The sequence below is a fragment of the Nesoenas mayeri genome, assembly GCF_963082525.1.
Source record: "Nesoenas mayeri genome assembly, chromosome: 1".
Taxonomy (NCBI): domain Eukaryota; kingdom Metazoa; phylum Chordata; class Aves; order Columbiformes; family Columbidae; genus Nesoenas; species Nesoenas mayeri.
The window spans coordinates 87,467,235-87,478,896 of NC_137541.1; the positions used below are offsets into that span (position 1 = coordinate 87,467,235).

At 44.8% G+C, this 11,662-nt stretch overlaps 1 protein-coding gene across 32 annotated transcripts in view; it reads left to right on the forward strand.

The window, feature by feature from the left end:
* The first annotated feature begins 4,338 nt into the window (after positions 1-4,338).
* Positions 4,339-11,662, forward strand: part of LOC308037478 (cystatin-A-like) — a 32,466-nt gene continuing 25,142 nt past the window's right edge. For 21 of the 32 annotated variants that reach the window (XR_013921811.1, XR_013921812.1, XR_013921813.1 and 18 more), the window contains exons 1-3: positions 4,339-6,144; positions 7,921-11,255; positions 11,419-11,601. The gene's annotated coding sequence lies outside the window, so the exon portion shown is untranslated. Of the gene's footprint in view, positions 6,149-7,892; positions 11,256-11,418; positions 11,606-11,662 lie in introns of all 32 variants that reach the window. The other 11 variants (XR_013921832.1, XR_013921833.1, XR_013921805.1 and 8 more) reach the window with 11 other exon arrangements.

Genomic DNA, 11,662 nt, shown 5'->3' on the forward strand with positions numbered 1-11,662 from the left:
TGCCAGGTGGTTTGGGAAACACCGACACTGGCAGGTGCTTTCCAGCAGATGTTTGAGCTACAGGGTGGGACAGCCATACATGTGGACAGCTTCTGTTGTGACATGCCAGTGGAAGTTTGCAGGCTTGAGCTTTCAAAATAAGGTTGTTACCCAACTTGTCTTCATCAGTATTTTCTTGTGCAAAACACAGACTGGCTTTTGGACAGGTGTCCGAGCAAACTTTCTCTTCTCCTGGACTTGGCAGGATGGGAACATATACTCTCCTCTGTGCATGGGAAAAAAGGGTTTGGTTGCAAATCACTTTAACAAAAAGGGTCCTTTTTTACTGGGCTTCCCTAGTATCTAGTGTGTGCATCACCAGAAGAGGCTGCAGCAGCAGCTGTCACACAGTGCGTGGAGCTTGATGCTCAGAGCTCAGGGTACATATGTAGTGAGGGTGGATGAGGGTTCCCCAGCAAATTGAGCACAGCTGGTCTGTTGCTGTAAAACTATGGCAGCTGTTGGAGCCCATCGAGTGCCAGGGCACACATTCCTTTTAAGTAGATGTAAAGAACAAAAAAACACCTAAAGAATGAAAACTGCCCAAAGAATTAAAAACACCCAAATGTCAACATTTTCTACTGTGTGCATAGCCAGTGAATACAGTTCTCCAAACAAGGCAGCTGATGGTGACTTTCTGTTTCTCATGTTGCATGTGTTAGTGCAGAGTCTTCAGTTTGTATCCTGTGTCATTTTGTTTCATTCATTAAGCAGTGCTGTCAGCTTCACTTCAGCGGTTACTGTTCTGGTTTTGGCCTGTAGGAATAATTTAACAGCACTAAAACTATTTGGCTACTGACATTTTTGGTGTGGGCCACAACCGAAGTATTATTTTATTTTTGTTAGCCCTTTCTGCCATCTAGTGCCCATCTCTGTTCATGCATTTAGTCTCAACAGACCACGAGTCTTAATTCCTTCCCCTAAACTAAACCTAGAGGCCACATTCAGCAGCCTGGTGAAGGAACCTGTTTTTTCAGAAGCAATGAGCTACTCTGACTGGATCCAGTGGTAGAATGTGGTTTCCAAAATTGTGGCCACAAGGATTTATATTTTCAAACTCCTTTTTTTTTTTTTTTTTCTTTTAACCAGCTGTGCCATAGCTTTAATCAAATATTATAACTTGAAGGCCTTACAGTTAAAGTTGGATTGATTCTTCCATGGTGTAACTAAAATCTGAGCCCATGCTGAGGTGGATATAACAGGTCAACAAGAAGGCTAAAATAACTTGTCTGACCAGCACACTCCTTGGGGTTATGGACTTTCACTGTGCTCTACTAAGCCCAAACTCTTCTTCCTTATCAGTAACAAGTAGAGGTGGCAAAACAAAGTTTTTATGCAGCAATGTCACCTCTAAGTTTTATTTGCCTGCCCTGGCAAAAGAACAACCAAGCAAAAACAGTAACAAAAGAATTGTGGCATTTTCCTCAACGCATCCACACATTCATTCCATTTCTGCTCACACTAAGCTGCAGGCCTGTCTACCTTTCCATGGTGGTCTGGATTACCTTCATGTTTGATGAGGAAGGGTACTGACTTTGTGCCAGATGCTTGCTCTTGCACATGAGATCTGGGAAGAGAGAAATAAATTCTGCAATGTAACCCTACCCCCTCCTGCCAGGATGTTGAGGGACACTTTTTCTCTTATCTCTTCTTATGACTCTCTTACTTACAACATTTCCAGCATGGATGGAGAAGAAACAGGAATACCTTGCAAAATCAGTATCACTTCTGTCTGCTTTTGGGGGAGTGGAACAAGTGTCATGAATAATGAAGTTCTGCTGTTTTCTTTGCTGAAGTTCTTACTGTTTTTCTTTAGGTACAGTCTGCCCTCCTTGTGCTAGGTGCCCTCTCTTCAAGATGGGCCAAGAAGAAAATAACCTGGTAGGTGGCCTGTAGGAGCCAAAACATATACAGTTTACCCATTTGTGTGTGCATGTCTCAGAGCCCAGGCCTGTATGTTTTCCTCCTCCTGCTACCTACCAGCACATACACTTCAGATACTCACTCGTTCCTGCAATCGTATTGCCACATATTGGGGTTATTTCTCCACCCCTAACTCCTCCATTTCACCTTGTTTCATTTGCTGTGTTTCAGGCCCACCAGTGTCGTCAGGACTAGCACAATGCTCTGTGTAGGTGTGAGGCAGATTAATATGGGAAAGCACAACACTGACTATGGTGTGAAGGGGTTAGCCATGTATGCCATGTGGAATATTACAGCAGCAACACTTTGTTAAGCATACAACTATGAGCGAAATAATCACGGATACATCTCATTGTGCTCTCGCAGCGTTCTCTAGGGGGGGATTTACAAGCTGTTCCCCGTCCACCAAAGCAGGTAGGCTGGAGGTAAAGCTACCTCAGCTGGAGGAAAACAGTAGCAACCTAGTAGCTTGGTCTAGTGCAATGGAGTCTATGAAGAGTACTGTCCAGTATTTCCTGCTGGGCAGAAAGGAGAGATTGGGACATTACTAAATATAAATAGCAGGGCACTCTGTCACATAAATACTTTACATGTTCACACCCTTGGCTGTACACAGCATGCAGGATGTTGGGGCTTTTTTTATTTTCCCCACAACCAAACTTTTCCCAAGTGAAACTGTGTACCTTGCTTCTGTAGAGCTGAGAGTCCTGATGCACATGGTTACAGATCACATATACTGGATAAAGAGGGAATATTATACATAGTGGGAAAGAGGAATATTATACATAAATGTAAAAGCAGAGTATAGTGGATTGCCTAATGCCTCCCATAGTCAGCTGATTTGCAGTCTGGCAGGAAAAGCTTACAGAGGCAAGGCAGCATGCAGACTTCTGCTTAAGCCCCACCAGAGGAGATCTTCACTCATCCTTCTGAGATGTCCTGGTTTCAATAAAGCAAATGCAAATTCAGTCCAAGGCTCCCCAGACACACTCCTTCCTCTGGAGGCACGTGTATTACCCTGCCGGCGCTAACAGTACAGTGTGGTGGGGCTGTGTCACAGGAGTGTGTCTTTGTTGTCTTTCCCATTCAGAAGCAAGAGGTGAGCAAGTTCCTCTTGAGGGGCTGATGTGCTTCTCATGATCTTCTTTTGTTAGGAATGTACCGTGTTCTCTGTGACAGAGCCACCTCCAGTGCCTATAAAATTTCGGGAGTTAGCTGACAGCAGAGGAGGCTCCGCCTCAGCGCTTGGTACCTCTTCTTTGGCGTCTCCCACCACTGACTCCTGCGAGCTGCTCTCTGGGCTGGAAGCTGCCTGGAAGCTGGGCTCAGCGCTTAGGGGCTCACTGTTCTGCAGGGGAAGCAGGGCCCGGTGCCGCATCAGGCTGTCGTCGCTGTTCTGGGCCTCCAGGGAGTTCCTGCGTTTGGCGTTCCTGTTGGCCATGACGTTCTTCTGTGGCTCCTCAAAACTCAGCGACAGGGTGACCGTGCCGCTCCCGAAGCTGACTTTCTGCTTGCACCCACGTTGCTGCTGGCGCTGCCGCTCAGCGGAGGCTGGTAGAGGAAAAGGGTCTTCATGGTTGCTTTTGCTGCTGATGGAGGAGGAAGGTGTGGAGCCGGTGGAGCCCCCCAGGCTGTTGGAGCGCTTGCGTGACACGTTGCTCCGTCTCAGCGTGGCCCTGGCAGCCACCTTGAAAGCATGGGCGGCTGTGCTGCAGCGCACCTCCTCGATTGTGTTGCGGGAGGGCTTGAAGAGGATGATGTAGACTTTGTTGAAGAAGATGCAGGCCAGGAGCCCGAAGCTGGCAGCCAGTATCGCAATCACCTCCACGGCAGAGACGAACTTGCCGTATGTGCTGGCATAAGCAGGGATGAAGGAGATCCAGACAATGAAGAAGATCAGCATGCTGAAGGTGATGAACTTGGCCTCATTAAAGTTCTCAGGCAGCTTTCGAGACTTGAAGGCAAAGAAGAAGCAGATGGCCGCCAGGAGGCAGGTGTAGCCAATGAGAAAGCCAAGGGCCATCAGGGAGCCTTCATGGCAGGTGATGAAGATAATTTCATCCTCCAGTTCATGGTTTCGGTAACTGGATGGCGGGGCTGTGTAAAGCCAAATCACACAGATGACAATCTGCACGAACGTACACAAGAAAACCAGGAGGAACTGGAGGTTGAGGCCCCACCACTTTCGGTGGAGGCTCGTGGGGATCTTTGCCTCAAAGACAAGCAGGACACGGTTGGTTTTCACCAGGATGCAGGAGATGCAGAGGACAAAGCTGATGCCGAAAGCTGGTTGCCGCCAGCCGCCAGTCACCATCTCTGTGTCTGTAAACACGCTTCTTTCTAGGTAATTCCTTGTGCTGATTCCAACAGAAATGCCTGTTGCCTGTGTGCTGCACATATTCTCATTTCACCCCCTCCCATATAGTCATCCCTCGGGACTAAAAATTGTCTGGTCTGTTGCTGCCTCTCTGGAACAACATTCCTCCCTTTTGCTGGAGAGGAGGGAGATGGCAGGAATACTGAAGGGAAGTAGGTTTTTTGGTGGTCTTGAATGTTAGCTCTCCCTTACCAGATAGGACTGCGAACAGTTGCTGGTCTTTCCTCAGTAGGTTGTGTGTGTTTTGAACTGTGAACATTAGTATGTGGTCATGAATGTGACTGTGTCATGTGTTCAACTATAACTGCAGAATGAATACTTCTGACTATATATTCTGCATGTTACGTATTTTAGCAGCATGTGAAATATAAGTACGTTGAAATTAGAACAGCTGTTGTCCACACACAACTACTGTAGTGCAAGTACTTTGTCTTCCAGGAAACTGGCACTAGAGTTTCAATTAAAAAGTAAATGGTACTTTGTATTCAGTTGTTATTATGATGGCTTGAATGCAACTCTAGGTTTGATAGGACAGAAGAAGAAGTAACTTATTTGCAGTACTTAACTTGAACCTAGGATTTAATTTTTTTCCCCTTCTGGTTCTGGTGTTTACCTTGGCACCTTTCTGGTCAGATAGGGGGAAATAAAGTCACTGAAAGTAAAATGCCTCTGTTTCCCACTTTTGAAAGATGTTGAGACAATACAACTTCAAGTTGGATAGGACCTGCACCAGGAAATCACTGCATGCTTGCTTCTGATCTTGAATATTGTTGGGAAATACTGGGTGTGATTTTGATCCACTTCCTTAACACACAGACTAGTCATCTGCACATGGGTGGAGAAGCAAGAGGTTCTAGTTTCAGCCCAAACCAACTATCTTAAGATGTGGGTGGCTGGAGGCTGTTGCTGATTTTTCTTATTAACATGAAGACTATATACACTTAAGATTTACTATATACACAAGGTTTTTTAAAGTGCTTTTTACATTTAGTGTTACTGTCAGTGCTTTACATTGGTTTTCCCTTTTTTTTTTCTCATTCTCTAGTTCGGTAATTGTAATAAATAATGGTCAAGGTTGTTGAACAAATCGAGTAGGGTTCAATCATATTATGCATATCGTTGTAAGAAGTAATTGCGTTTGTGCAAGTTTCATTATATTTTGTAAAAAAAATAGTAGTTAAGCCAATGGCCGGATGCCGGGCCCCAACCAAGCCAACGGCCGGATGCCGGACCCCAACCAAGCCAATGGCCGGATGGTGCAACAGATAACATAGTGGCCGGATGGTGCAACAGATAACAGAGCTCCCAGATGGTGTAACAGATAACAGAACTCCAGAGGCAGAAACACCAAGCGACACCCAGCAACATCTTTCACTGTCGACTAGCCAACCAGGAGCTAACTCGTCAGGGTGTCCCAGCGCGTGAACAAGTGTATAACATATATAAGCACATACGAAAAGTTGAGTTTTGTGCCGTGGCGGAACTGAGCTTCCCCCGGTCACCCAGCGCTGTTTTGCCTAATTACCGCTTGCTTTAAATTTGCTTGCTCAATAAAATTAATTAATTGGCTCAAAGACTTGTCTTCATTTATAACAATTTTTGGTGCCGTGACTCGGATTAAGGATTTCTCGGAGGAACTTCTAAACTTCAGGGAGGCGCCCCGTCCCAGTTTCAGACGGCCCTGGAGTGGACGAAGGATCGCCCCGAAACCTTAACCTCCGAACCCTAAATTCAGGTAATTAGGCAAAAGAATCAAGCCCCGTAAAACTTTGTGCACGAAGAACCGGATGAAGACCCCAGGGAGGGTAAGTATAGAAAGCGATTCCGTTCGGTTGGGGTGGGTTTCCTGGAGTGTGCTTGAACGAGACGCTCCCCCCGCCTTTTTGGGGAAGAAGCGAAGCGAGTGTGGACCCTGCCGTAAGGCAGGGCGGGACTCTCTAGTAGTGCGGTTCTCATTGCCCGCGAGGGCGTGAGCCACGAACGAGGGGGGTGTGTGTGTGTGTGAAAGAAGGCACTCCAGAAGATGGGACAGAGGAAGAGCAAGCCCTCTGATCTCATGGGGAAGGGACCCAAGGAGAGGTCACCGGATATTCCCCGAGATTCCCCATTGGGCCTTATGCTCAAAAATTGGGAAGGTGCATTTTGCACGAGAAACAAGAGTAAAGAGAAAATGGTATATTATTGTATGTATGTCTGGGGAAACCAGCAGCGCCCTAATTGGGATAATCAAAACCCGGAACACAGGGGCCATATGGGAGATCTCCGCACTATAATCGTACAACGGATTAAGGAATCGGTCCCTCGAGGGCAGAACATAAATAAAGCCTTTAATGAACAACAAAAGAAAGATGAGACTCCCACAGAATGGTTAGAAAGATTAAGAAAGAGCTTGCAGCTTTACTCCGGGATAGACCCTACGACACCGGCTGGGCAAGCTCTTTTAAAAACTCAGTTTGTGGCGAAGTCATGGCCGGATATTAGAAAGAAGTTAGAAAAATTGGAAGATTGGCAAGTAAAAAGAAACCCGTAGGATATTATTCCAAATTATTAGATCCAGTTAGTCGCGGCTGGCCTACTTGTTTACAGGCCATAGTTGCTACTGCTCTCTTAGTCGAAGAAGTCGGGAAAATAACTATGGGAGGAGAATTAAAGGTATACACACCTCATAATATACGAGGGGTATTACAGCAGAAAGCTGACAAGTGGATTACGAATGCTAGGTTACTGAAATATGAAGGAATCCTATTGCACTCTCCTAAGTTAGAGCTTGAAACCACTAATTTACAGAATCCAGCCCAATTTTTGTATGGGGAACCGAGTGAATCTCCTTCCCATGATTATATCAGGGTAATAGAATACCAAACCAAGATAAGGGAGTATTTAGAGGAAGAGGAGTTGTTATGTGGAGAAAAATTGTTTGTAGATGGATCATTGCGGGTAGTGTACGGGAAAAGGAAGTCAGGATACGCTATAATAGACGGGAACAGTTGGACAATTAAAGAATCGGGTCCCCTTAACATAAGTTGGTCGGCACAAGCCTGCGAACTATTCTTAGTATTGAGGGCATTACAGTTGTTAAAAGATAAGAGAGGAACAATATTTACGGATTCTAAATATGCATTTGGGGTAGTTCACACGTTCGGAAAAATTTGGGAAGAGAGGGGCCTAATGAATTCTCAAGGTAAAGGATTAATACATGAGACCTTAATAAAGCAAACTTTGGAGGATAGAGACCAAAATGAGCTGGGTGAAGTGCCTCCCCTTAGCCCTCTTGAACATAAGGACACAACCGAGGGCTGATACAGGACTTTCCTCCTTTGAAATGTTATATGGAGTGCCCTATGATTTGGAGAAACCAATAGAACACCCTAAAGTGGAAGAAAAGATGTTACAAGAATACCTTATAGAGCTCATGAAAAGGAGGCAAGAACTGTTAAAGCGAGGCCTGGTGGTTCAAAGACCACCTTTAGATATAGCAATACATAGTATTAAACCAGGAGATCAAGTACTCATAAAAACATGGAAGGAATTATCGTTAACCCCTCGCTGGGAGGGACCTTTCCTTGTTTTACTCACCACAGATACCGCAGTCTGCACCGCGGAAAGAGGTTGGACACACCTAGTCGAGTAAAGGGTCCTATTCTGCACACAGACTGGGAAGTCGCCGGGAAACCGGATGAGTTGAAGCTGACCTTCAAGAGGAAACAGACACGTGACGCATAGCCCTGGATACCAGGCTTTTTATGGACAATTGTAAGGAATTATAGAAGTCGCACATCGCATGTCCTGTATGTAAGCAATGCAATCCGTGGGTATGTCGCATGTGTAACGGGTGCGGGATACAGCAGTGGAAAAAGTTTCCTTATGTTGAATGATGGTGTAATGAGTGATGGGGAAAAACCTTAGATACCATTCGGATATTAATAATCACTGGACGAGAACATAGCACGGATCCTAGTTACGAATACTGTAGAAGAGATTGGTACAAAACTGTTGCACAATTAGAGGAAGAACTTAGGGATATAGGGTGTAATAAAACTATTCAGGTACCCTCTGTTTGGACTGTAAGTCCAGACATTTGGGAAATAACCAAGAGGAATTGTAAGAAGCGTTTTGGTAAGAAAAGATACAGGAAGTGTTCCAAACCCTGTGAGGATTCGGGACAGTGGCCAAAACCTTGTATTTGAAAATAGCCCTATTGGGTTGAGTATTAGAAAGTGGGTTGTGACAGAACAAGAAGAGAATTCAGGAGGCAGTTCCCTGAAGACTACAACTGCTGCCGAGAAGATAACTTACCCGGCTACTCTGAAGCAACAGAGTAGGCCCAGGGCAAGGCAGAGGGGTATCCTTGTGGGGATTGGCAAGTGCCTCCGAAAACTTCTAAAATAAAGCAGCTCCATTAAGCAGAACAACCCTCAACAAAATGAACCTCCACTGGCTGATTTTCAGCCAACTAAGGGTTGGGTTGGGTCACTCTCCCTAATCCTCCTTACCTTACCGGTAATAATAGCAATAAACCAAGGGAGTTCCCATCAACCTTTTAAATGGACTCTCTATTGATGGGAGGACCAAACGATAATACAACAACAAACCACATCAGGGTCACCCTCTTTTACTCCAACCTTATGCCAATTAGTTCAGGTTAAGCCACGCCTTAACGAAATGGGGTTTTATATGTGCCCTAGCACAGGGCCCTCATTTTTTTAATACCCCAGGACACGATTATTGCGCTTACTGGGGGTGTGAAACAATTGCCTCAAATTGGCAGATTCCTCAGGCCAATGTGGATAAGTTTTTAAAGGTTGAATGGGACCTCCAGGATGCATTTCCTCTAAGTGACTCGGGGGCGGGATGCAATTGACTCGCTGTGGGAAACTAGAACCCGATGGCAACTGTAAATACATAGTCATGAACATAACAAATCCTGAACATAATGGATGGCTTGTTGGAAAAACCTGGGGAATGCGGTATTATCAGCCGGGTAATGACAGAGGAGGCATGTTTATCATAAAGAAGGAAGAAGTTAAACCGACCTTTCGAGCAATAGGTCCCAATCCAGTAGCAAAATCCCCTCCCCCTCTAGGCAGGGAAACAAAGACAGTAGAAAATGAGAATATAATAGTAAGAGAGGAAACTGTCACTGAAGCCTTGAAATCTCTGAATACTGAAGCCTCAGAATCTTTGAATCCTCTGTGGGAAATTATCTGGGCTACTTATCAAACCCTAAACTATACTCAACCCAACCTAACCACTGGTTGCTGGTTGTGTTATAACGTTAATCCTCCTTTTTATGAAGCTATAGGGGATAATCGTCTGTATACCACAAGCAAGGAGTCTGCGCCTATTCAGTGTCTTTGGGAAAAGCAGTAAAGAGGGATAACTATGCAACATGTAACTGGGATAGGGACTTGTATAGGTAAAGTACCAAATTCCAAGAGGACACTTTGTGGTAAGATCATACCGAGCCTTAATGAAACCAAATGCCTGTTGCCTGTGTGCTGCACATATTCTCATTTCACCCCCTCCCATATAGTCATCCCTCGGGACTAAAAATTGTCTGGTCTGTTGCTGCCTCTCTGGAACAACATTCCTCCCTTTTGCTGGAGAGGAGGGAGATGGCAGGAATACTGAAGGGAAGTAGGTTTTTTGGTGGTCTTGAATGTTAGCTCTCCCTTACCAGATAGGACTGCGAACAGTTGCTGGTCTTTCCTCAGTAGGTTGTGTGTGTTTTGAACTGTGAACATTAGTATGTGGTCATGAATGTGACTGTGTCATGTGTTCAACTATAACTGCAGAATGAATACTTCTGACTATATATTCTGCATGTTACGTATTTTAGCAGCATGTGAAATATAAGTACGTTGAAATTAGAACAGCTGTTGTCCACACACAACTACTGTAGTGCAAGTACTTTGTCTTCCAGGAAACTGGCACTAGAGTTTCAATTAAAAAGTAAATGGTACTTTGTATTCAGTTGTTATTATGATGGCTTGAATGCAACTCTAGGTTTGATAGGACAGAAGAAGAAGTAACTTATTTGCAGTACTTAACTTGAACCTAGGATTTAATTTTTTTCCCCTTCTGGTTCTGGTGTTTACCTTGGCACCTTTCTGGTCAGATAGGGGGAAATAAAGTCACTGAAAGTAAAATGCCTCTGTTTCCCACTTTTGAAAGATGTTGAGACAATACAACTTCAAGTTGGATGGGACCTGCACCAGGAAATCACTGCATGCTTGCTTCTGATCTTGAATATTGTTGGGAAATACTGGGTGTGATTTTGATCCACTTCCTTAACACACAGACTAGTCATCTGCACATGGGTGGAGAAGCAAGAGGTTCTAGTTTCAGCCCAAACCAACTATCTTAAGATGTGGGTGGCTGGAGGCTGTTGCTGATTTTTCTTATTAACATGAAGACTATATACACTTAAGATTTACTATATACACAAGGTTTTTTAAAGTGCTTTTTACATTTAGTGTTACTGTCAGTGCTTTACATTGGTTTTCCCTTTTTTTTTTCTCATTCTCTAGTTCGGTAATTGTAATAAATAATGGTCAAGGTTGTTGAACAAATCGAGTAGGGTTCAATCATATTATGCATATCGTTGTAAGAAGTAATTGCGTTTGTGCAAGTTTCATTATATTTTGTAAAAAAAATAGTAGTTAAGCCAATGGCCGGATGCCGGGCCCCAACCAAGCCAACGGCCGGATGCCGGACCCCAACCAAGCCAATGGCCGGATGGTGCAACAGATAACAGAGCTCCCAGATGGTGTAACAGATAACAGAACTCCAGAGGCAGAAACACCAAGCGACACCCAGCAACATCTTTCACTGTCGACTAGCCAACCAGGAGCTAACTCGTCAGGGTGTCCCAGCGCGTGAACAAGTGTATAACGTATATAAGCACATACGAAAAGTTGAGTTTTGTGCCGTGGCGGAACTGAGCTTCCCCCGGTCACCCAGCGCTGTTTTGCCTAATTACCGCTTGCTTTAAATTTGCTTGCTCAATAAAATTAATTAATTGGCTCAAAGACTTGTCTTCATTTATAACAATTTTTGGTGCCGTGACTCGGATTAAGGATTTCTCGGAGGAACTTCTAAACTTCAGGGAGGCGCCCCGTCCCAGTTTCAGACGGCCCTGGAGTGGACGAAGGATCGCCCCGAAACCTTAACCTCCGAACCCTAAATTCAGGTAATTAGGCAAAAGAATCAAGCCCCGTAAAACTTTGTGCACGAAGAACCGGATGAAGACCCCAGGGAGGGTAAGTATAGAAAGCGATTCCGTTCGGTTGGGGTGGGTTTCCTGGAGTGTGCTTGAACGAG